The 24,462-nt window shown below is 47.9% G+C and overlaps 18 non-coding genes across 18 annotated transcripts; all 18 read right to left on the bottom strand.

Annotated features, from left to right (window-relative positions):
- Positions 1-8,318: 8,318 nt before the first annotated feature.
- Positions 8,319-8,390, bottom strand: TRNAG-UCC (transfer RNA glycine (anticodon UCC)). Its single transcript has one exon. It is a non-coding gene; the product is annotated as a tRNA-Gly (tRNA).
- Positions 8,391-8,666: 276 nt separating this feature from the next.
- On the bottom strand, positions 8,667-8,738 carry TRNAG-UCC (transfer RNA glycine (anticodon UCC)). Its single transcript has one exon. It is a non-coding gene; the product is annotated as a tRNA-Gly (tRNA).
- A 278-nt stretch (positions 8,739-9,016) lies between these two features.
- Positions 9,017-9,088, bottom strand: TRNAG-UCC (transfer RNA glycine (anticodon UCC)). Its single transcript has one exon. It is a non-coding gene; the product is annotated as a tRNA-Gly (tRNA).
- A 5,162-nt stretch (positions 9,089-14,250) lies between these two features.
- Positions 14,251-14,322, bottom strand: TRNAG-UCC (transfer RNA glycine (anticodon UCC)). The gene has a single exon. It is a non-coding gene; the product is annotated as a tRNA-Gly (tRNA).
- A 280-nt stretch (positions 14,323-14,602) lies between these two features.
- TRNAG-UCC (transfer RNA glycine (anticodon UCC)) lies at positions 14,603-14,674 on the bottom strand. The gene has a single exon. It is a non-coding gene; the product is annotated as a tRNA-Gly (tRNA).
- Positions 14,675-14,952: 278 nt separating this feature from the next.
- On the bottom strand, positions 14,953-15,024 carry TRNAG-UCC (transfer RNA glycine (anticodon UCC)). The gene has a single exon. It is a non-coding gene; the product is annotated as a tRNA-Gly (tRNA).
- Positions 15,025-15,303: 279 nt separating this feature from the next.
- TRNAG-UCC (transfer RNA glycine (anticodon UCC)) lies at positions 15,304-15,375 on the bottom strand. The gene has a single exon. It is a non-coding gene; the product is annotated as a tRNA-Gly (tRNA).
- Positions 15,376-15,654: 279 nt separating this feature from the next.
- On the bottom strand, positions 15,655-15,726 carry TRNAG-UCC (transfer RNA glycine (anticodon UCC)). The gene has a single exon. It is a non-coding gene; the product is annotated as a tRNA-Gly (tRNA).
- Positions 15,727-16,007: 281 nt separating this feature from the next.
- Positions 16,008-16,079, bottom strand: TRNAG-UCC (transfer RNA glycine (anticodon UCC)). Its single transcript has one exon. It is a non-coding gene; the product is annotated as a tRNA-Gly (tRNA).
- Positions 16,080-16,359: 280 nt separating this feature from the next.
- On the bottom strand, positions 16,360-16,431 carry TRNAG-UCC (transfer RNA glycine (anticodon UCC)). The gene has a single exon. It is a non-coding gene; the product is annotated as a tRNA-Gly (tRNA).
- A 279-nt stretch (positions 16,432-16,710) lies between these two features.
- On the bottom strand, positions 16,711-16,782 carry TRNAG-CCC (transfer RNA glycine (anticodon CCC)). Its single transcript has one exon. It is a non-coding gene; the product is annotated as a tRNA-Gly (tRNA).
- Positions 16,783-17,055: 273 nt separating this feature from the next.
- On the bottom strand, positions 17,056-17,127 carry TRNAG-UCC (transfer RNA glycine (anticodon UCC)). The gene has a single exon. It is a non-coding gene; the product is annotated as a tRNA-Gly (tRNA).
- A 281-nt stretch (positions 17,128-17,408) lies between these two features.
- Positions 17,409-17,480, bottom strand: TRNAG-CCC (transfer RNA glycine (anticodon CCC)). Its single transcript has one exon. It is a non-coding gene; the product is annotated as a tRNA-Gly (tRNA).
- A 5,142-nt stretch (positions 17,481-22,622) lies between these two features.
- Positions 22,623-22,694, bottom strand: TRNAG-UCC (transfer RNA glycine (anticodon UCC)). Its single transcript has one exon. It is a non-coding gene; the product is annotated as a tRNA-Gly (tRNA).
- A 279-nt stretch (positions 22,695-22,973) lies between these two features.
- Positions 22,974-23,045, bottom strand: TRNAG-UCC (transfer RNA glycine (anticodon UCC)). The gene has a single exon. It is a non-coding gene; the product is annotated as a tRNA-Gly (tRNA).
- A 279-nt stretch (positions 23,046-23,324) lies between these two features.
- On the bottom strand, positions 23,325-23,396 carry TRNAA-UGC (transfer RNA alanine (anticodon UGC)). Its single transcript has one exon. It is a non-coding gene; the product is annotated as a tRNA-Ala (tRNA).
- Positions 23,397-23,675: 279 nt separating this feature from the next.
- On the bottom strand, positions 23,676-23,747 carry TRNAR-UCG (transfer RNA arginine (anticodon UCG)). The gene has a single exon. It is a non-coding gene; the product is annotated as a tRNA-Arg (tRNA).
- A 631-nt stretch (positions 23,748-24,378) lies between these two features.
- On the bottom strand, positions 24,379-24,450 carry TRNAG-UCC (transfer RNA glycine (anticodon UCC)). Its single transcript has one exon. It is a non-coding gene; the product is annotated as a tRNA-Gly (tRNA).
- Positions 24,451-24,462: the final 12 nt, after the last annotated feature.

Raw genomic sequence — 24,462 nt, 5'->3', positions numbered from 1 at the left:
TTATTTCCGTACCTACAACGAATTCGCGAAGTGATCTTGACAGCCTCATTTGGATCACCGTGCGCAGAAATGGGTCGTTTGTATCTCGAAAGAAGGAGAATCTATTCACCAGTTGACGCAAGAAAAGGTGCGTCAACCCCAGACCACCATCCTTCACACGTCGGAATAGATTATCTCGGCTGCATCGCTCCCAGCTCGATGCCCACACGAATACAGCGAACACGCGGTGCAATTTCTGCACATTAATACGAGAGCACTGTAGGACCTGCATTACGTACCAGATCTTTGACACGAGAAACATGTTGCACGCTGTAGCTCTCGCGAACATTGACAAGGGACAGGCGTTCCATCGGTCGGCTTTTTCTTTTAGTTCTTTTGTCCGCTCCTTCCAGTACTCGCTACTGTCCTTGTAGGCATCAAGGGGTGCGCCAAGGTACTTAACTGGCGTCGTGACCCAGTTTACGTTCGAAAAGTGGTCTGGTGTAGACGCCCATCTTCCATGCCAAAACCCCAAACATTTCTGCCAGTTAACGTAGCTGTTAGTGACGTTACCAAACTTTTTGACGATATTAACAGTATTCAATACACTTTGTTTGTCTTTACAGCACACAGCCACATCGTCAGCGTATGCCAGTAGCTTCACTTCTGCTGATTGAAGACTAAACCCCTTAATACATTCATTTTCGATGATGGCCAGACATAGCGTTTCTATGTAGACACAAAACAGGAGTGGACTGAGTGGACAACCCTGGCGCACGGAGCGCTTCACGTTAATAGGGGCCCCCAACATCTGATTAATTATAAGTCTGGTATAGCAGCTCCGGTACGCCATGGTCAACCCTTCAGCGATTATGTGGCCAAAATTAACGTGTTCAAGGATGGTAAGCAATATTGCCGCAGAGAGCTCTCCACATGCCAGGTACAAGCACTCTCGTGAGGCACCTTTCGAAGCGTCTCATCGCTAAAATCGCCATTAGAAGAGCGCCAGCAACGCCTCGCGCATGGCGATACAGCGCGTGTCTCCCGTGCACGCGCTCACGGCAGCGCCCGAGTCTGCCGTCCAATGAGAAGCCACGGCGTGGCTCTTGGCCTTCGGGGCGCGTGAAAAGTGCGTTCGGCGGAGAGACGCGGTTGACTGTGAAATAGGCTGCTGTTAACTCTTTTTTCAAAGTGTATGAATGCTTAATAATTGAGTTTCCGGGCACAAGTTCGCCCACAATAAACCAGTGTGTTTAGTGTGCTTCATTGAAGAGTGCTACATTTCTGGTGGAGGTGCGGGGTATGATTGGAAGTCCCCAGTTCGTAAGAGAAAGGAGCCCCGACCCTCAGCGATTGGAACCCAGGGAACTGACTCCAGTACACCAGCGCACAAGCCGCCGCATCCGAGGAGACCCACCCGAGTTCGGACCGCTTCCTGTTGGTGCAGCAGTGCGGGCAACAGTTATCAGCGACGGTGCAACCATGACCAGCCCAGTGGCATCATCCCAGCTCATCGTGTACCCACCACGCACGCCCGAGTCCTTCCACGGCGATACGTTCGAAAATGTGGAAGACTGGTTAGAGCAGTTCGAGCGAGTGGCAGATTTCAACGGCTGGGACGAGACACGGAAGCTTCGCAACGTGTACTTCGCGTTAGAAGAGTCAGCGAGGACGTGGTACGTCAATCATGAAGCGACACTATCTTCGTGGGAAGAATTTCGGCGACAGCTGCTTGCCACGTATGCCAGCACCGATCGGTGAGAGAAGGCAGAGCACGCCCTACAAGCCAGAAACCAGCGCACTAACGAAAGTGTCGGCATGTATATCGAGGACATGTCCCGTCTCTTCACGCGCGCTGATCCAAACATGACCGAAGAGAAGAAATTACGCCAGCTGATGCGTGGCGTTAAGCAGGAGCTGTTTGCAGGACTCGTCCGCAACCCACCACACAGTGTTGCTGAGTTTCGCGCCGAAGCGACGACCATAGAGAAGGCGCTGCAGCAGCGTGCCCATCACTACAATCGTGATGTCACCAGCGCACCGGCCGATATCCTGTCAGCAGGCCCAGGCAGTAACACCGAAGCACTAAGAGAACTGGTGAGATCAATCGTAAAGGTGGAGCTTCGAAAGCTGCAGCTACCGGAAGCCACGCCGACAGTCTCAACTCTCGCCGCCGTCATTCGAGATGAAGTTCGCCACGCCATTCTGCAGCCAGGACGTGAGGAACCGCCTGCTCATCATGACCAACCACCACCCGTACGTCGCGTGCCAACGTACGCTGATGTGTTATGCCAACCGACCAGGCATGCATTCGCGACTCCCAGCAGCCGCCAGCCGACTCTGCGCAGTGGACCCCTTCTATCAGAGCTGAGGCCACGAAAAAGTGACGTGTGGCATGCACCCGACCGGACACCACTCTGTTTCCACTGCGGGGAAGCTGGACACCTTTACAGAATGTGCCCATATCGCAGAGCAGGTCTTCGCGGCTTTACGATAAATGCGCCTTGCCCCCGTAATGGCGAAAGACCCACCGAAATTCAGGACTACTTGACCCGACAACAGGATCCGGCTGCTAGATACCAACACCAGCCCCGATCATCAGCGTCTGCACGCTACCGATCACCAAGTCCACGGCCATCCTCGATTTCACCAAGGCGTCGTTCATTGAGCCCACGTCCGGAAAACTGAAGCGAGCGACCTGTGGAGGCGAGGCCGCTGACGTTCGAAAAAGCCAAGATCCTCCGTCAAGTTTACCGAGCAGCCGCGACGAACAGAAGCGGATGAATAAGATAAGTGAACAGAGAATTTCTTCAGACTTGCGCATTACAATAGACGGTCATGAATTGAGTGCATTAGTTGACACAGGTGCTGATTATTCCGTCGTAAGATATGCACTCACGAAGGAATTGAAAAAAGTTTTGATGCCATGGAGTGGACCCCAGATACGTACGGCTGGTGGGCACCTCATTACGCCCCTGGGTAGATGTACAGCGAGAATCGGAATTCGGGGTTTTTCTTACGTCGCTGATTTTGTCGTGCTACCAGAATGTTCGAAGGATGTAATACTCGGAATGGACTTTCTCCTAACAAATGGTGCCATAATCAACCTGCAGAATTCTAGCGTGTCATTTTCTACGAATCAGGCTATAGACATGCAAGAGTCGGAGGAGGTAGAACACGTTGCCTTGCGGGTTACCGACGATGACATAACCGTACCACCACGATGCAGCATGCTGGTTCGCGTAAGAAACGAAGCATTCGACGACTCGGAAGGTATAGCGGAGGCCAACGTCGAGCTACTGTTGAAAAAAGGCATTTGCGTAGCACGAGGAATTGTTCAACTACGCGATGGGTGTGCTGATGTATTGCTGACGAACTTCGGAAGTGAATTTCAGCATGTCGCAAAGAGCACAGCCATCGCCTTCCTGCACAGCGCTACTGCGGTCACAGATGTATGTAGCTTAGCGTTAAGGCCACCTGCTGTCCAAACTATGCATGACGCCGTAACATCAGTTGCGATCAACCAAAGTCTGACGCCAGTCCAGAAAGAAATGATGGAGGACCTTATAAATGAATTCGCAGAATGTTTCTCCACCTCGTCAAAGGTACGGCGCACACCAATTGTTAAACACCGTATAATAACAGACGAAGCGACTAGGCCAGTATACCAACATCCGTACCGAGTGTCACCGGTTGAAGGAGAGATCATAAAGAGTCAGGTGCAAGAGATGCTTGAGGACGATGTCATTCAGCCATCAAACAGCCCGTGGGCGTCGCCGGTAGTCCTTATGAGAAAGAAGGACAATACATTGAGATTCTGTGTTGATTACCGGAAATTGAACAGTGTGACCAGGCGGGATGTATACCTCCTTCCCCGCATTGATGACACGTTGGATCGCCTACGACGTGCGAAATTTTTCTCTTCATTAGATCTCAAGAGCGGATATTGGCAAATTGAAGTAGACGAAAGAGACCGTGAAAAAACTGCTTTCGTAACCCCAGACGGCCTGTATGAGTTCAAAGCGCTTCCATTCGGTCTCTGCTGTGCGCCGGCGACATTCCAGCGCATGATGGACAGTGTCCTCTCGGGTCTTAAATGACAGTCATGCTTAGTTTACCTAGACGACGTAGTGGTATTTTCCGCAACATTCGACCAGCATCTCCAGAGGCTGCGTTTAGTGCTTCAAGCCATCCGCTCGGCAGGCCTAACCATTAAACCGGAGAAGTGCCAGTTTGGATTCCAAGAACTTCGTTTCCTGGGTCACGTAATTAGCGCGCAAGGTACTGCTTCGGATCCCGACAAGACTGCTGCTGTTGCACGATTTCCAAAGCCTACAAACAAGAAGACGGTACGGCAATTTTTGGGACTATGCGCTTATTACAGGCGATTTGTAGAAAACTTCTCGAAAATTGCCGAACCTCTGACGAAACTTTCTAAAGAAGACGTACCCTTCATGTGGCATGCTGAACAAGAGGTTGCGTTCAATGAACTAAAGGGACGATTGCAAGCCCCACCGATCCTCGCCCACTTCGACGAGACAGCGGACACAGAAGTCCACACAGATGCAAGCAATCTCGGTCTCGGCGCGGTTTTAGTTCAGTGGCAAAATGGGGAAGAGAAAGTCATAGCGTATGCTAGCCGCACTCTCTCGAAAGCTGAAACAAATTACTCTGCGACGGAAAAGGAGTGTTTAGCTGTCATATGGGCCATCAGCAAGTTCCGACCATACCTTTACGGCAGGCCGTTCCGTGCAGTCAGCGATCAGCATTCTCTTTGCTGGCTGGCAAACCTAAAAGACCCATCTGGACGACTTGCGAGGTGGAGCCTGAGGCTCCAAGAATACGACATTACTGTCGTGTACAGGTCTGGAAGAAAGCATAACAATGCTGACTGCTTGTCCCGCTCACCAGTGGAGTCGACGCCTTCAGAAGAAGAAGATTTCCCGTCTCTTACAGCGATGACAGCTTCGGAAATCGCTGAGCGTCAACGGGCCGACACAGAATTGCTCCCACTCATCAAACACCTCGAAGGATACGACGTCCACGTCCCACGCATGTTTATGAGAGGTTTATCGTCATTTTGCCTCCGAGGTAATGCGCTTTACAAGAGAAACTTTGAACGCAACAAGGAAAAATTCTTACTCGTCATACCGTCAGCCATGCGACCAGAAATTTTGGAAGCTTGCCATGATGAACCATCGTCGGGTCACTTAGGTGTCAGCCGGACGTTCGCCAGAATTCGTCTCAGATACTTCTGGCCTAAATTGTTAGCGTCGGTGCAGCATTACGTGAAGACATGTCGCGAATGTCAAAGGCGCAAAACACCGCCCGTGAAACCGGCCGGACTTCTTCAGCCCATAGACCCACCAAAGACTCCATTTCAACAAGTTGGAATGGATCTTCTTGGCCCGTTCCCAACATCATCGTCAGGGAAGAGATGGATCGTAGTAGCGACGGACTATTTAACACGATATGCTGAAACTGGCTGCCTTGAGCGAGGAACGGCAGTTGAAGTTGCAAATTTCTTCGTTTGTAACATAGTACTGCGACATGGTGCACCAATGGTCGTGATTACCGATTGAGGAGCGGCCTTCACAGCTGATTTGATGCAATGTTTGATGAAGATGACTCACACCAGTCACAGAAAAAGCACTGTATACCATCCCCAAACAAACGGCCTGACGGAACGTCTAAACCGAAGCTACGGCAGTACAGGAGACAACCCAGGTCACTCCATTTCAACTGGTCTATGGCCGCACAGTAACTACCACACTGGACGCTATGTTGCCGGTAGATGATGACAGCAACAACCCGTACGACATCGACGACTTCCTACAACGAGCTGAAGAAGCCCGGCAGTTGGCACGGTTCCGTATCCGCCAGCAACAACGTAGGGACGCAAGCTACTACAACCTGCGCCGCAGAGAAGTTCAGTACCACCCGGGCGACAAAGTGTGGGTATGGACACCAGTGCGTCGTCGCGAACTAAGTGAAAAACTCCTTCGCCGATACTTTGGACCTTACGAAGTTATTCGCCGAGTAGGTGACCTGAATTACGAAGTCATCCCTCATAAGCAAGAGCGATCAAAGCGGCGCATCCATGCGGAGGTCGTACACGTGGTCCGCATGAAGCCTTACTACGACAGGCAATGAAAACACATCTATAGATAAATTTGTTCCATACGCATCGGGACGATGCGTTTTCGGAGGGGGACTAATGCCGCAGAGAGCTCTCCACATGCCAGGTACAAGCACTCTCGTGAGGCAGCTTTCGAAGCGTCTCATCGCTAAAATCGCCATTAGAAGAGCGCCAGCAACGCCTCGCGCGTGGCGATACAGCGCGTCTCCCGTGCACGCGCTCACGGCAGCGCCCGAGTCTGCCGTCCAATGAGAAGCCACGGCGTGGCTCTTGGCCTTCGGGGCGCGTGAAAAGTGCGTTCGGCGGAGAGACGCGGTTGACTGTGAAATAGGCTGCTGTTAACTCTTTTTTCAAAGTGTATGAATGCTTAATAATTGAGTTTCCGGGCACAAGTTCGCCCACAATAAACCAGTGTGTTTAGTGTGCTTCATTGAAGAGTGCTACAATATGTCATGAGAAACACAATCAAACGCCTTCTCCAAGTCTAGCTGGAGGATGGCTACTGCATCGCACATGGCGTCACAACACTCCAGCACACACTTCATTTTATGGATGTTAGTGAAAATGGTTCTTCCACGAATACCACACGTCTGGTGTGGGCCGACTACTTCCTGAATAACTGACTGGACCCGTCGTGCCAACACCTTCATCAATATTTTGTAGTCGCAGTTAGTAAGCGCTATGGGTCTGTAGGAGGAAAGTTGCTTGAGCTTTTCGGTCTCTTCTGTTTTCGGTATTAGTACTGTATGGGACTGGCCAAAGGATGGTGGAAGTATTTTCAATTCATATGCTTCATTGAAAACTGCTGTTAAGATAGGAACTAGGTGGCTTTTGAACGATTTGTACCAAGCGGCACAAAGACCGTCTGGACCTGGCGACTTCCCAGGATTCAGGTCTTCGATGGCTTTCATCACTTCATGTTCTGTTAATGGTCGTTCTAAGGTTTCTTTAACCTCACTCGACAGCTGTGGGATTCGTTGCAAAAATAATTTCTTCAAATCGTGCATGTTGACAGGCCTGAATGCAAAAAGTTCTTTGTAATGCTCAAAGAAAGCACGCCCTATATTATTGTTATCCGTTAATACCGCCCCTTCATATTCGATAGCCTCAATCTGCTTACGTCTCGAGTGCTTTTTTTCTAGCCCCAGTGCTCTTTTCGTTGGCGTTTCCCCGCATGATAGCCTTTCTGCTCTGGCGCGCACTAGCGCACCTCGGAAGCGATCTTCGTCGAATACCTCGAGCTGCTTCTTAAGGGCGCGCATATCTTGTTGATAGGCGCCAGGTTGCATGCATTCAAGCTTCGCAAATTTTTCTAGCAATGTTGTTAAATCCTTTTCTCTGGCCTTTTGTTCATATCGCAGTACGCTACTTCTTTCGATTGCCTTCAATTTAATGCTTTGCTTCAGCAACTCCCATTCCTCACCAAATTTCGTAGAACTGTCTGTTCCAAAAGAATTCAGAGCAGCCACTACATTTTTGTTAAAAGTTTCATCCCGTAACAGCTCTGCATTCAATTTCCACTGTTCCCAGACGAACTTGTTTCGTTCTTTCTTCCTGCCACTATACCACCGACGCGTGTTTCCGTTTTTTTGAAGCAGTCCTACTTAAGTTGTTAATTGCAACAACAGTGTCGACACAGTCGGAATAAATTGACGCCAAGTGCACGGAATGCATTTAATAGCCAGATGGAGTGCCTTCGCATTACGGTAATCTATGAGTGTATTGCTTTTTTTCTTTTTCACGATAGAACTTCGCGCATACCACGAATAAAAGTAAAGGTCAATTTCACGCAGGCCAACTGTTAACGTGTATAGATACGGGTAGCTGACGTGTGGGCATGTGCAAAAAATATTTGCGTCGGCCGGGATTGAAACACGGGTCAACTGCTTGGAAGGCAGAATTGCTAACCACTATACCACCGACGCGTGTTTCCGGTTTTTTGAAGCAGTCATACTTAAGTTGTTAATTGCAAGAACAGTGTCGACACAGCCGGAATGAAATGAAGCCAAGTGCACGGAATGCATTTAATAGCCAGACGGTGTGTCTTCGCATTATGGTAATCTAGGAGTGTATTGCTTTTTTTTTTCACGATAGAACTTCGCGCTTACCACGAATAAAAGTAAAGGTCAATTTCACACAGGCCAACTAATAACGTATATAGATACGGGGAGCTGACGTGTGGGCATCTGCACAAAATATTTGCGTCGGCCGGGAATCGAACCCGGGTCAACTGCTTGGAAGGCAACTATGCTAACAACTATACCACCAACGCGCGTTTCAGGTTTTTTGAAGCAGTCCTACTTAACTTGTTAATTGCAAGAACAGTGTCGACACAGTCGGAATGAAATGACGCCAAGTGCAGGGAATGCATTTAGTAGCCAGATGGAGTGCCTTCGCATTATGGTAATCTAGGAGTGTATTGCTTTTTTTTTTTCACGATAGAACTTCGCGCTTACCACGAATAAAAGTAAAGGTCAATTTCACACAGGCCAACTGATAACGTATATAGATACGGGGAGCTGACGTGTGGGCATCTGCACAAAATATTTGCGTCGGCCGGGAATCGAACCCGGGTCAACTGCTTGGAAGGCAACTATGCTAACCACTATACCACCGACGCGTGTTTCCGGTTTTTTGGAGCAGTCCTACTAAAGTTGTTAATTGCAACAACAGTGTCGACATAGTCCGAATGAAATGACGCCAAGTGCAGGGAATGCATTTAGTAGCCAGATGGAGTGCCTTCGCATTACGGTAATCTATGAGTGTATTGCTTTTTTTCTTTTTCACGATAGAACTTCGCGCATACCACGAATAAAAGTAAAGGTCAATTTCACGCAGGCCAACTGATAACGTGTATAGATACGGGTAGCTGACGTGTGGGCACTTGCACAAAATATTTGCGACGGCCGGGAATCGAACCCGGGTCAACTGCTTGGAAGGCAGCTATGCTAACCACTATACCACCGACGCTTTTTTTTTTATTTATTGCCGGTCTTCGACATTGTACAGAGCACATAATACAGAACAAAATTAGAATGCACAATTAACAAATACAAAACATTTTGAAAGAACATACATGCCATCAGTCCTATAAGGACTGGCGTTGTCTAATTAAAATTCTTTCAGTGCTCTCAGAGGTTCTATCCTCGACAGCCATTCGGGTACACATTCTTGTATTTTCTTTATTTCAATGAAACGAGACATGCTTTCGCGGAAATACGTACGCGCAGGCCTAGCGTCCGGGTCGCAGTAGTACCCAGACATCCTTGCACGCCATAAACTATGAAGGCCCTTGAGCATTATTAGGTCGAAGGGAACCCCGTCGTCATTCGTTACCGCTAAGTACCTGATGCCATGCGGATTTAACGGTAACTCCTTCTTCATTGTTCTTTGTAGGACATCCCAGAAGAACACTCCGGCCCAGCAATGCAAAAAGACATGGTCGATTGTTTCTGGTTGCTTGCAAATCAAGCAGTGCGAGCCCCAGGGTACAAGAAAGCCACGTTCTTCCATGAATGTCTTCACTGAGAGTGTTCCTGTGTGTAATTTAAAAAAGAATGTCTTTACCCCAGTAGGCACCTCCATATTTTTCACTCGCTTAAGGACATCCAGTCCTGATCTTCCACTGTATAGCTCTCTGTACAATGGCACTGGAAATACAATATCGCAAATATCTTTATACAATGTTTTCCTTTTAACGTTACATAAATACTCAAAAGAAAAACGCACAGAAAGAAAGCGCACACTATCTGCAACTTCTTTAAGATAGCCACGAAGCGTTCCGGGCATACTATCTGGACTAACAATAAGTGCCGGCAAAGCACCTCTCAACCTGAGTTGGCATACAGTGCGCAGAAACGGATCACGCACATCCCGAAAAAACAAAATCCTGTTCACAAGCTGGCGTACAAAAAGATGCGCCAAGCCCAGCCCCCCTTTCTTCACGTGCCGGAACAGATTGGTTCGGCTACTCCTTTCCCAGGTAGAGCCCCAGATAAAAACCGCGAACACTCTGTGCAACCTTCGCACGTTTACCCTTGAACAGTACAACGTTTGCATGACGTACCACAACTTCGTAATAAAAAAACATGTTACACACAGTTGCTTTTGCGAAAATCGACAGGTTGATGCCTTTCCACCTGTCTGCTTTTTCTCTTGTTTCTTTTGCTTGGTTCGTCCAGTATTCGTCGCTATTTTTGTAACTGCCCATGGGGACACCTAAGTACTTGGTCGGGGTTTTTATCCAACTCACATTTGCAAAATGGTCCGGGGCCGAAGACCACTCTCCGTGCCACAAACCGAGGGACTTTCCCCAGTTCACTCTACTGCCCGCCACATCACAAAAATTTTTCACTACCCTTATTGTTTCCGTCACACTTTCTTTGCTTGTACATCACACCGCGATGTCATCTGCATATGCCAAGAGCTTGATTTGTGTGACTGCCAAGCTATACCCGCGTATTTGCTCATTCTCAGTTATTGCCAAACACATAGTTTCTATGTAAATGTCAAACAAAAGAGGACTGAGAGGGCAGCCGTGACGCACAGAACGCATGACGTTAACGGGGGCCCCCAATGATTTATTCACAATTAAGCGTGTTGTGCAGTTCTGGTACGCCAACGCCACTCCCTCAGTGATGATGGAACCAACATTAACGTAATCCAAAATGGCAAACAAAATATCATGAGAGACACAATCAAACGCTTTCTCGAGGTCCAGCTGGAGCACCGCGTCTCCACCCGAGGTGGCGTCACAGCACTCCAGCACGCACCGCATCGTGTGAATATTCGAAAAAATGGACCTTCCTTTGATACCACACGTTTTGTGATCTGCCACTATGTCATTTATGACGCTTTGAAGTCTGGCAGCCAAAACTTTCATAAAAACCTTATAATGAACATTGGTTAAAGATATTGGCCTGTAAGATGTTACTAGCCTAAGTTTCTCCACTTGGTCACTCTTAGGGATGAGTATGGTATGAGCTTTTCCAAAAGAAGGCGCCAAAGTTTTGTTATCATACGCATCATTAAACAGCTCTGTTAGTAACGGCGACAGTTCTTTCTTAAAAGCTTTATATAAACACGCGCCCAGACCATCCGGTCCAGGTGATTTGCCTTGGTTCAAATCATCAATCACTTTTTCAACTTCACGTTCTGTTATTTTCCATTCCAATTGTTGTTTTGTATCCTCACTCACTCGCGGCATCCGAGATAGAAAGGCCCTTCTGAACTCGTCTATATTCACTTCTTGAAACGCAAAGATTGACTGATAATACTCTAGAAACGCTCGGCCTATGCTCTTACTATCGTCGGCAACTGTGCCGTTCCATAAAATTCTGTCGACATGATTTCGTCGAGCTTGCGCTTTTTCGAGTCCCAGCGCCCGTTTAGTGGGCGTCTCTCCAGCTACTATTGCATTTGCTCTTGCTCGCACAATCGCACCTTGATACCGTTCCTTGTCAAGCTGCTCGATTTTTTCTTTAATGGCTCCTACATCTTGCTTATACGTCCCAGGCTCTTCGCACTCCAGCGCTATCAGCTGCTTAAGTGTCTTTCGTAAGCCCCTTTCTTTCATTTCCTTCTCAAATCGTAAGCAGCTCGATCTTTCTAAAGCTTTCATTTTTACGTTTTGTTTGAAGTATTCCCATTTCTCTGCTATTGTTTCACTGTTTTCTTCACTTACATTCCTGACGGCCTCACGTACTGCCTCTACAAATGGCTCGTCTTTTAGTAGTAAGGCATTCATTTTCCATAGTTCCCAATTAAAATCTTGTTTCTTCCTCTGCGTGCCTATATGACATTTCACAATGCAGTGATCTGAAAACGATACTGGTGCCACCGAATAACTGGCACTTTGGAATTATGTCTTGCGATACGTATATGCGGTCTAACCGCGCATGACTACTACCTTGGAATCGTGTGTACATGACTTCCCGCTCCCCCTCCAGGCACTCACAGACATCGTCCAGTTCATTATCACTAATTTGCTTAGTCAACACTCTACTGCTTTTATCGCGAATACCAGCATTATTGACTCTATCGCGAGCCCTCAAAACACAATTGAAATCCCCCAACAAAACCATGCACTTATCAGTGCTAATATACTGAAAAAGGTTAGCAAAAAATGAAGCGCGTTCTTCCACAGCATTCGGTGCATATATGCACATGACTCTGAATTCCAATTCACGAAAAACAAAATCACAAAAAACGATCCTTCCGGTTTGACATGAAATACATTTTTAACAACAAGGCCAGGCAACTTCTTAACAAACAGGACACAACCGGCGGATGTCCCTACCGCATGGCTCACGACCGCATAATATCTAGTCATGAAACGCCGCACCATGCTCCCGGTCTCCTCCTCTCCGTCAACCTTTGTCTCCTGGACAGCTAGAACGTCTAGGTCTTGGTCAGCGGCCAACCGTAGGACTTGGCTTTGCCTACGCTTGGCCGCCAACCCTCTCACGTTTAGTGTGGGAATAGTGAGCGACGGATTAGGAGCCATTATGAACTAAAGTATGAGATAGACCCGGAGCATGGTGCTTACCTTTCACGACCAGCCCTCGGCTAGCCGCCTCCGGGACCACCCGTCTTCCCGGCGTTATTCTTTTGCTGTGCTTTGTCACCAGGCTTTCTCTCGGGCGGAACATTTGGCTTCGGCTTGAAGACCGAACGCCTCCCAAGAGGCGTCTTCGCTGGTGGCCCGTCGCTTGTACTGGATGCCGCGCTGTCCTTGTCTCCGCCCTCGTCACGGGGGCGCTTGGAGGTGGCACCGAGACTAGCCGCCCGGTCCCCGTCGTTCGCATCCTCGCCCTGTTGCATCGCTGACTCATTCTCCTCGCGTTCGCCTTCATTAGCACCTGCCTTCACAGGGTCTTCGTCCCTCTCGACACGTGCAGGCCCAGTCACCTGCTCAGCACCCTCGACTACCTTGGCTTGAGCGACCTCCGGTACCGTCGTGGCATTTGTCATCAATGAAGGCACTTGCACACCGGCTCCCTTAGCAGCTTCTTCTGTCTCGACTGCGTCCATGACGTGCTCTGCAGCAACAGCACTCGCTGCTGGTCCTGTCACGGCCGCGTAAGATTTAACGCAGTCAGCGTCGACGTGGCCGAACCGTCTGCATCTCGAACAGCGGGGACTTTGCAATCACGGCGTACGTGTCCTGTCCCTTGGCAGCGCAGGCACTGCATGGGCCGCCCAGGTACGACCACCAATGCCAGCTCTCCGCTGACGCGGACCTGGTGAGGCAGGTCTTCCACTTTAATGCCGCTTCTCAGCTTCAGTAGCACGGTCCGGGTGGTCGAGGTCTTGTCTCCCATGCCTTGGACGCGCCAACGCTCCCTGCTCACCTCTTCTACCTTGTCGAAGGTTGTGAATGCCGCCCGGACGTCCTCGTCGGAAACGCCGTACAGCAGCCAGTGAAGCCGGAGTTTCACCTGCTGGTCCTGCGGGTCGACGATGACACATCGACGCCCTTTCACCTGAAGCTCTTTCAGGGCCAGCAGGCGTTTTGTTGCAGCTGCGTCACTGAGGGTCACGGCCCAGACGTGATTGACCTGGTAGGCCCCGAGGCACACAACTTCCGGCAGCAGGCTTGAGGGCGTAAGCGCATCCCGAAAATCCTCGACCTTGTACGGCCTCGCTCTTACATCACCATGTAAAAAGACTTTGTTGAGAACAATTCGTCCTTTTGGCAGTTGGGGCAAAATAAACTGGTAGTCCCTTTCTTCGTCGTTGCTGAACCTGTTTCCGCGGCCCGAAGTGACCGCTGTCGCCGCCCCGCTTGAGGCCATGATTCAACGATCCGATCAGCTCGGCTGCCGGAAGCAGAATGACTGTACCACCGACGCGTGTTCCCGGTTTTTTGAAGCAGTCCTTCTTAAGTTGTTAACTGCAACAACAGTGTCGACACAGCGGTATTAAATAATGCCAAATGCAGGGAATTCATTTAATAGCCAGACACAGTGCCTTCGCATTATGGTAATCTAGTAGTGTATTGCTTTTTCTTCTTTTTCACTATAGAACGTCGCGCTTACCATGAATAAACGTAAAGGTCGATTTCCCACATGCCAACTGATAACGTGTATAGATATGGGCAGCTCAATGTGTGGGCATGTGCACAAAATGTTTGCGTCGGCCGGGAATCGAACCCGGGTCAACTGCTTGGAAGGCAGCTATGCAAACCACAATACCACCGACGCGTTTTTCCAGCTTTTTGAAGCAGTCATACTTAAGTTGGTAATTGCCACAACAGTGTCGACACAGCCGGAATAAAATGACGCCAGGTGCACGGAATGCATTTAATAGCCAAATGGAGTGCCTTCGCATTATGGTAATCTAGGAGTGTATTGCTTTTTTTTTCTTTTTCACGATAGAACTTCGCGCTTACCACGAATAGAAGTCAAGGTAAATTTCACACATGCCAACTGATAACGTGTATAGATACGGGGAGCGGACGTGTGGCCATGTGCACAAAATATTTGCGTCGGCCGGGAATCAAACCCGGGTCAACTGCTTGGAAGGCAGCTATGCTAACCACTATACCACCGACGCGTGTTTCCGGTTTTTTGAAGCAGTCCTACTTAAGTTGTTAACTGCAACAACAGTGTCGACACAGCCGCAATGAAATGACGCGAAGTGCACGGAATGCATTGAATAGGCAGAAGGAGTGCCTTCGCATTATGGTAATCTAGGAATGTACTGGTTTTTTTTTTTTTCACGATAGAACTTGGCGCTTACGACGAATAAAAGTAAAGATCAATTTCACACATGCCAACTGATATCGTGTATGGATACAAGGAGCTGACGTGTGGGCATGTGCACAAAATGTTTGCGTCGGCCGGGAATCGAACCCTGGTCAACTGCTTGGAAGGCAGCTATGCTAATCACTATACCACCGACGCGTGTTTCCGGCTTTTTGAAGCAGTCCTACTTAAGTTGTTAATTGACACAACAGTGTGGACACAGCCGCAATAAAATGACGCCAAGTGCATGGAATGCATTTAATAGCCAGAAGGAGTGCCTTCGCATTATGGTAATCTTGAAGTGTGTTGCTTTTCTTTCTTTTTCACAATAGAACATCGCGCTTACCATGAATAAAATTAAAGGACAATTTCACACATGGCAACTGATAACGTGTATAGATACAAGGAGCTGACGTGTGGGCATGTGCACAAAATGTTTGCGTCGGCCGGGAATCGAACCCGGGTCAACTGCTCGGAATGCAGCTATGCTAACCACTATACCACCGACGCGTGTTTCCGGCTTTTTGAAGCAGTCCTACTTGAGTTGTTAATTGCCACAACGCTGCCCAAACAGCCGGAATAAAACGACGCCAAGTGCACGGAATGGATTTAATAGCCACATGGAGTGCCTTCGCATTATGGTAATCTTGAAGTGTATCGCTTTTTTTTCTTTTTCACTACAGAACGTCGCGCTTACCATGAATAAAAGTAAAGGTCGATTTCCCACATGCCAACTGATAACGTGTATAGATATGGGCAGCTCACGTGTGGGCATGTGCACAAAATATTTGCGTCGGCCGGGAATCAAACCCGGGTCAACTGATTGGAAAGCAGCTATGCTAACCACTATACCACCGACGCGTGTTTCCGGTTTTTTGAAGCAGTCATACTTAAGTTGTTAATTGCAACAACAGTGTTGACACAGCCGGAATTAAATAATGGCAAATGCAGGGAATTCATTTAATAGCCAGATGGAGTGCCCTCGCATTATGGTAATCTAGGAGTGTATTGCATTTTTTTTACTTTTTCACCATAGAACTTCGCGCTTACCACGACAAAAAGCTAAGATCAATTTCACACATGCCAACTGATAACGTGTATAGATAGAAGGAGCTGACGTGTGGGCATGTGCACAAAATGTTTGCGTCGGCCGGGAATCGAATCCGGGTCAACTGCTTGGAAGGCAGCTATGCTAACCACTATACCACCGACGCGTGTTTCCGGCTTTTTGAAGCAGTCCTACTTCAGTTGATAACCGCAACAACTGTGTCGACACAGCCGGAATAAAACGACGCCAAGTGCACTGAATGCATTTAATAGCCACATAGAGTGCCTTCGCATTATGGTAATCTAGGAGTGTACTGCTTTTTTTTTCTTTTTCACGATAGAACTTGGCGCTTACCACGAATAAAAGTAAAGATCAATTTCACACATGCCAACTGATAACGTGTATAGATACAAAGAGCTGGCGTGTGCGCATGTGCACAAAATGTTTGCGTCAGCCGGGAATCGAACCCGGGTCAACTGCTTGGAAGGCAGCTATGCTAACCACTATACCACCGACGCGTGTTTCCGGTTTTTTGAAGCAGTCCTACTTAAGTTGTTAATTGCCACAACAGTGGCGACACAGCCGGAATAAAACAACGCCAAGTGCACTGAATGCATTTAATAGCCACATGGAGTGCCTTCGCATTATGGTAATCTTGAAGTGTATTGCTTTTTTTTCTTTTTCACTATAGAACGTCGCGCTTACCATGAATAAAAGTAAAGGTCAATTTCCCACATGCCAACTGATAACGTGTATAGATACGAGCAGCTCACGTGTGGGCATGTGCACAAGATGTTTGCGTCGGCCGGGAATCGAACCCTGGTCAACTGCTTGGGAGGCATCTATGCTAACCACTATACCACCGACGCGTGTTTCCTGGTTTTTGAAGCAGTCCTACTTAAGTTGTTAATTGCAACGACACAGCCGGAATGAAATAATGCCAAGTGCAGGGAATGCATTTAATAGCCAGATGGAGTGCCTTCGCATTATGGTAATCTAGGAGTGTATTGTATTTTTTTTTACTTTTTCACCATAGAACTTCGCGCTTACCACGACAAAAAGCTAAGATCAATTTCACACATGTCAACTGATAACGTGTATAGATAGAAGGAGCTGACGTGTGGGCATGTGCACAAAATGTTTGCGTCGGCCGGGAATCGAACCCGGGTCAACTGCTTGGAAGGCAGCTATGCTAACCACTATACCACCGACGCGTGTTTCCGGCTTTTTGAAGCAGTCCTACTTAAGTTGTTAATTGCCACAACAGTGTCGACACAGCCGGAATAAAACGACGCCAAGTGCACTGAATGCATTCAATAGCCACATGGAGTGCCTTCGCATTATGGTAATCTTGAAGTGTATTGCTTTTTTTTTTCTTTTTCACTTTAGAACGTCGCGCTTACCATGAATAAAAGTAAAGGTCGATTTCCCACATGCCAACTGATAACGTGTATATATACGAGCAGCTCACGTGTGGGCATGTGCACAAGATGTTTGCGTCGGCCGGGAATCGAACCCTGGTCAACTGCTTGGGAGGCATCTATGCTAACCACTATACCACCGACGCTTTTTTTTTTCTTTATTGCCGGTAATCAGCAGTACATCGGAAGGACAACATAAGGAACATATATACACAGACAGATGAACTTCTCATCCGTTAACAAAAATTAATAAGTAAAAGCCGCCTGTTATATGTGAGCTGGCGTTGTTTAAAATTCTTTAAGATTAGCCAGGGGTTCTATCCTGGCCATCCAAGGCGGTGGGCACTGATGTGTAGCAAGCACATCAAGAAAACATGTTATTTGTTCTCGAAAGAAAACACGGGCTGGTCTCGCATCGGGATCGCAATAGAAGCCAGCCATGCGGGCTCGCCATATACAGTAGAGGCCAGTTAACATTATCTGATCGAAAGGTGTTCCGTCCTCGTCATCTATCGGTAGATACCTTATGCCATGTGGATCAAGAGGAAATTCTTTTTTATTGTTCGCTGTAGAACATCCCAAAAGAAAACCCCCGCCTAACAGTGTAAAAAAACATGGTCTATTGTTTCTGGTTGTTTGCATATGAAGCAATCTGAGCCCCATGGCATGTAAAAGCCCCTTTCTTCTAAAAACGTTGCAACTGATAGTGTTCCTGTGTGTAGCTTGAAAAAGAAAGTTTTCATACCAGGCGGTACCTGCATTTTTTAACACGTTTGAAAACATTCTGGCCTGGGCCTCGACTGTACATAGTTCGGTACCGAGGTGAGGGAAAAAGGCTGTCCAATAGATCATTGCGCAGCCTTTTTCTTGTGACCGTAAACAAATATTCTTTGGAAAACCGTACAGCAAGGAAACGAACACTCAGCACAATTTCCTTATAGAATCCGAACACTGCCACCGGTACACTTTCAGAGCTTATAATAAACTCGGGTAACAAATGCGCAAGTCTAACTTTGCAAACCGATTGAAGAAATGAATTATCATTGTTCCTGAAGAAAAAGAACCGTCCGACTAATTGCCTCACAAGCAGGTGGGCCAGCCCTAGCTCTCCATCTTTCACCCGTCTGAAAAGATTGTTGCGGCTGCATCTCTCCCATCCAGAACCCCACACAAACACGGCAAAAACTCTGTGCAATTTCTGTACATTGGCTCTGTTACAAAAAATGAATTGCATAACGTACCATAGCTTAGCTACGAAAAACAAGTTGCACACTGTAGCCCTGGCAAATACTTAAAGGTGTTTGGCTCTCCACGCCTCAGCCTTCTCTTTAACCCTTTTGAGCTCGCACTGCCAGTATTCGTCGTTCTGTTTATAAGCTTCAAGTGGTACACCCAGGTATTTTACTGGCGTTGTCGACCACGTGACATTCGCAAAGATAGCGGGGGTCTTAGGCCACTCCCCATGCCAAATACCGTGGCACTTGCTCCAGTTTACTGTACTTCCAGTGATTTCGCCAAATTTTTTAACAACATTTATCGTTTGCAAAACGCTCTCCTTGTCATTGCAACACACGGCTACGTCATCAACATAGGCCAGAAGTTTAACTTCTGATGCTTGCATTGCAAACCCATGAATACATTTGTTCTCAATCACTGCCAAACACAGAGTCTCTAGATAAATACAGAACAGGAGTGGGCTGGCTGGGCAGCCCTGACGCACGGAACGTTGAATGCTGATGGAGGCCCCCAGTGACTTGTTAATTATAAGCTTAGTACTTCCGTTCCGGTACGCCATGGCCACCCCGTCAGTAATTATGGACCCGACATTTATATGTTTTAGAATGGCAATTAAAATAACATGTGCAACACAGTCAAAAGCTTTCTCCAAATCAAGTTGGAGAATAGCAACTCGCGACCTTAAGGCTTCACAACATTCCAGAATTGATCACATTATGTGTATGTTTGTGCTAATAGTACGTCCCTTGATGCCGCATGTTTGGTGACTACCTACTATGGTTTCCATTACTGATTGTAACCTGCAAGCGATGATCTTCATGAATACTTTGTAATCACTGTTGGTAAGTGATATTGGTCTGTACGACGTTACATATTTTAGTTTCGTAGGCTCGTCGGTCTTAGGGATGAGCACGGTGTGTGCTTCCCCGAAAGAATATGGCAATGTGTTTACTTCATACGCTTCGTTAGAGACGTCAGCGAGAAGAGGCGACAAGTCTGATTTAAACTGTTTATAAAAAGCGGCGCAAAGGCCATCCGGACCCGGCGATTTTCCAGTTTTTAAATCATCAATTGCCTTTTCCACTTCACGTGCTGATATCGGTGCCTCTAGTCTGTTCTTCGTGTCGTCGTTGAGTTGCAGCATGCGTCCCAAAAACGTGGCTCTAAAGGCATCTACGTCAACAGAAGCTGTTGAAAGTGCTGGAAAAACACTTGCGCTATGTCCTCACAGTCGGTTATTTCGTGATCATCTACTTCAAGTACATCTACGTGGTTACGCCGTGCGTGCCTCTTTTCAAGACCGAGCGCACGTTTAGTTGGAGCCTCATCTGCTGTCAAAGCCTCTGCCCTTGCGCGTATAATCGCTCCCCGATATCGCTCTTCATCGCATATCTCCAATTTCGATTTGATGCTACGCAAATCGTCTTTGTATGCGCCCGGTTGGCTGCACTCTAAGGCCGTTAACTTTTCCAACACCACCCTTAGTTCTTTCTCTTTAACTCTTTCTTCGTACTTTATTTTGCAGGAGCGATCGATGGCGGCTAGTTTAATTCGTTGTTTAAAATTTCCCCACTTTTCGGTGACTCGCAACACGTTATTTCCCGCTTCTTTCGAATATTCCTGTACATTGCTTAGAAAAAGCTCGTCAGTTAACAATTTGGAATTAATTTTCCACAACTCCCACGTGAAAGTGTGGTGTTTTTCTTTGCGTCCAACATACATCTTGACCAAACAGTGATCAGTGAATGAAAGAGTCGTGACACCGTAGCTGTTACACAGGTGTATTACGTCTAGTGACACGTACATTCTGTCTAGACGCGCGTGACTATTGCCCTGGAAGTGTGTGTAATGAACCTCGCGTGTTCCAACCAGACAGTCAGCCACGTCGTCTAGGTCGAAATCGGTTAATAATTCAGCGAGGACATGGCAGCTTTTGTCATTTGTTCTTCGGCCTGTTCTGTCCCGATCTCGGAGTACACAATTAAAATCTCCCAGAATTATCACTTTTTTGTTCATGCAAATGTGCGTCCTTAAGGATGAAAAAAACAGAGTGCGCTCTTCACAAACATTAGGTGCATATACACACACAACACGCCACGAATCATTACCAACATTAAAGTCAACGTACACTAACCTGCCTGAAGGGCATGAAAAATAATTTTCGATAGATAAGCCAGGAAGTTTCCTAATAAATAAAATAACACCCGCCGACGCACCTTTAGCATGGCTCACTACCGCGTAGTATAAAGACGTAAACCTTAGCACCATGCCCCGGGTCTCCTCCTCCCCTTCAACCTTTGTCTCTTGCACGGCCAGAACGTCGAGGTCTTGGTCCACCATCATCCGGTACACTTGGCTTTGTTTACGCTTGGCGGCCAGACCTCTTACGTTTAGCGCGCCTAAGCTAAGCGTTGGGTTGGTTGCCATTGCTAATACGAGAAAGTTAGAGAGGCCCGGAGCACTGTGCTCACCACAACGTCTAGCCAGCGGCTAGACGCCTCCGGGACCGTCCGGTGGTCTGGTGTGGTCCGCGGACGGCTGTGGCTTGTCGCCGGCTTTCCTATCCCGATGAATGTTTGGAGAGGGCTTGAAGCTGCTCCTTCTCGTCAAAGTTGTCTTTGCAGGTGGCCCGTCGGCATGGTTCTTTGCAGCTGTTTTCCCATCGGTAGCGTCTAGCGGCCTCTTAAAGGTAGCGTTGCCGCTCGTATCCATAGGGTCGCTGGTTGGGGGCGGATCCCCACCTTCTGTCTCGCATGTGGCTTCATCAACTACAAGGCAGTTTTCCTTGCTTTTCGCCCGCTCTTCTGCAGGACCCGTTGTCGTCCCATCTTTCTTTTCGAGGGTAACAAATACCTCTGTATCTTTCGCTGCCTTCGATGTCGCCTCTGCATTGCTGGCGCTCTCCTTGTCACCAGCCCCCTTGGCAGCAACCTCGGCTTCAGCAGCATCCATCCTCATCTGCGCGACGACCTCGTTCGCTGGTGGCCCCACAGCTGCAGCGTACGTGCGCACACACTGATCTTCAGAGTGTCCAAAGCTGCGACACCGAGCGCAACGCCGTACCTTGCACTCGCGACGGACGTGTCCGACACCCTTGCATCGTAGGCACTGCATCGGCCGTCCAGGCGCTACGACAAGGGCCAGTTCACCGGCAACTCGGATTTGGTGCGGGAGGTCATCGACTTTCATCCCGCTCTTCAACTTCAACAGAACGGTCCGCGACGTTGAGTCCTTGTCGCCTACGCCTCTGACACGCCATCGTTCTCTCGTCACTTCCACGACCTTGCCAAAGGCCGCTAGCGCTGCCTTTATATCTTCGTCCGCCACCCAATAAAGCAGCCAATGAAGGTGGAGGCGTACCTGTTGGTCTTGAGGGTCGACGATAATGCAACGACGCCCCTTCACGTTGAGCTCTTTCAACGCCAGCATCCTTTTCCTTGCCTCGTCACTCGAGAAGGTGACTGCCCATACGTGCTTGATCTGGTAGGCTCCAAGGGCCATGACCTCCTGCAGCAATCCAGTCGGGATGAGTGCATCTCAGAAGTCTTCGACCGTATAGGGCCTCGCTCGCACGTCGCCATGCAAAAACACGGTGTTTTTCACGACAGGTCCCTTGGGCAGTGGTGGCAAAATAAACTGGTAGCTCGCTTCCTCGTCATCGTCCATAAGCCTGTTACCGCGGCCGGTGGCCGCAAAAGCCGCTCCTTCGGAGCCCATGATCCACACGTCCGTACAGCTCGGCTGCCGGAGGTAGAATCCTATACCACCGACGCGTGTTTCCGGTTTTTTGAAGCAGTCCTACTTAAGTTGTTAATTGCAAGAACAGTGTCGACACAGCCGGAATCAAATGAAGGCAAGTGCGCGGAATGCATTTAATAGCCAGAGGGAGTGCCTTCGCATTACGGTAATCTATGAGTGTATTGCTTTTTTTTATTTTTCACGATAGAACTTCGCGCTTACCACGAATAAAAGTAAAGGTCAATTTCACGCAGGCCAACTAATAACGTGTATAGATACGGGGAGCTGACGTGTGGGCATGTGCACAAAATATTTGCGACGGCCGGAAATCGAAACCGGGTCAACTGCTTGGAAGGCAGCTATGCTAACCACTATACCACCGACGCGTGTTTCCGGTTTTTTGAAGCAGTTCTACTTAAGCTGTTAATTGCAACAACAGTGTCGACACAGTCGGAATAAAATGACGTCAAGTGCACGGAATGCATTTAATAGCCAGATGGAGCGCCTTCGCATTAAGGTAATCTAGGAATGTATTGCTTTTTTTTCTTTTTCACGATAGAACTTCGCGCTTACCACGAATAAAAGTAAAGGTAAATTTCACACGTGCCAACTGATAACGTGTATAGATACAGGGAGCTGACGGGTGGGCATGTGCACAAATTATTTGCGTCGGCCGGGAATCGAACCCGGGTCAACTGCTTGGAAGGCAGCTATGCTAACCACTATACCACCGACGCGTGTTTCCGGTTTTTTGAAGCAGTCCTACTTCAGTTGTTAATTGCAACAACAGTGTCGACACAGTCGGAATAAAATGACGCCAAGTGCACGGAATGCATTTAATTGCCAGAGGGAGTGCCTTCGCATTATGGTAATCTAGGAATGTATTGCTTTTTTTTCTTTTTCACGATAGAACTTCGCGCTTACCACGAATAAAAGTAAAGGTAAATTTCACACGTGCCAACTGATAACGTGTATAGATACGGGGAGCTGACGTGTGGGCATGTGCACAAAATATTTACGACGGCCGGGAATCGAACCCGGGTCAACTGCTTGCAAGGCAGCTATGCTAACCACTATACCACCGACGCGTGTTTCCGGTTTTTTGAAGCAGTCCTACTTAAGTTGTTAATTGCAAGAACAGTGTCGACACAGCCGGAATCAAATGAAGCCAAGTGCACGGAATGCATTTAATTGCCAGAGGGAGTGCCTTCGCATTATGGTAATCTAGGAATGTATTGCTTTTTTTTCTTTTTCACGATAGAACTTCGCGCTTACCACGAATAAAAGATAAGGTAAATTTTACACGTGCCAACTGATAACGTGTATAGATACGGGGAGCTGACGTGTGGGCATGTGCACAAATTATTTGCGTCGGCCGGGAATCGAACCCGGGTCAACTGCTTCGAAGGCAGCTACGCTAACCACTATACCACCGACGCGTGTTTCCGGTTTTTTGAAGCAGTCCTACTTAAGTTGTTAATTGCAAGAACAGTGTCGACACAGCCGGAATCAAATGAAGCCAAGTGCACGGAATGCATTTAATAGCCAGAGGGAGTGCCTTCGCATTATGGTAATCTAGGAATGTATTGCATTTTTTTTCTTTTTCACGATAGAACTTTGCGCTTACCACGAATAAAAGTAAAGGTAAATTTCACACGTGCCAACTGATAACGTGTATAGATACGGGGAGCTGACGTGTGGGCATATGCACAAAATATTTGCGTCGGCCGGGAATCAAACTCGGGTCAACTGCCTGGAAGGCAGCTATGCTAACGACTATACCACCGACGCGTGTTTCCGGTTTTTTTAAACAGTCCTTTTTAAGTTGTGAATTGCAACAACAGTGTCGACACAGTCGGAATAAAATGACGCCAAGTGCACGGAATGCATTTAATAGCCAGATGGAGTGCCTTCGCATTACGGTAATCTATGAGTGTATTGCTTTTTTTTCTTTTTCACGATAGTACTTCGCGCTTACCACGAATAAAAGTAAAGGTCAATTTCACTCAGGCCAACTAATAACGTGTATAGATACGGGGAGCTGACGTGTGGGCATGCGCACAAAATATTTGCGACGGCCGGGAATCGAACCCGGGTCAACTGCTTGGAAGGCAGCTATGCTAACCACTATACCACCGACGCTTTTTTTTTTTT

Source organism: Dermacentor andersoni, chromosome 10 (genome assembly GCF_023375885.2).
Source record: "Dermacentor andersoni chromosome 10, qqDerAnde1_hic_scaffold, whole genome shotgun sequence".
NCBI lineage: Eukaryota > Metazoa > Arthropoda > Arachnida > Ixodida > Ixodidae > Dermacentor > Dermacentor andersoni.
The sequence above is the reverse complement of the archived record's forward strand: the minus strand, read 5'-3'. Positions and strand labels throughout refer to the sequence as shown.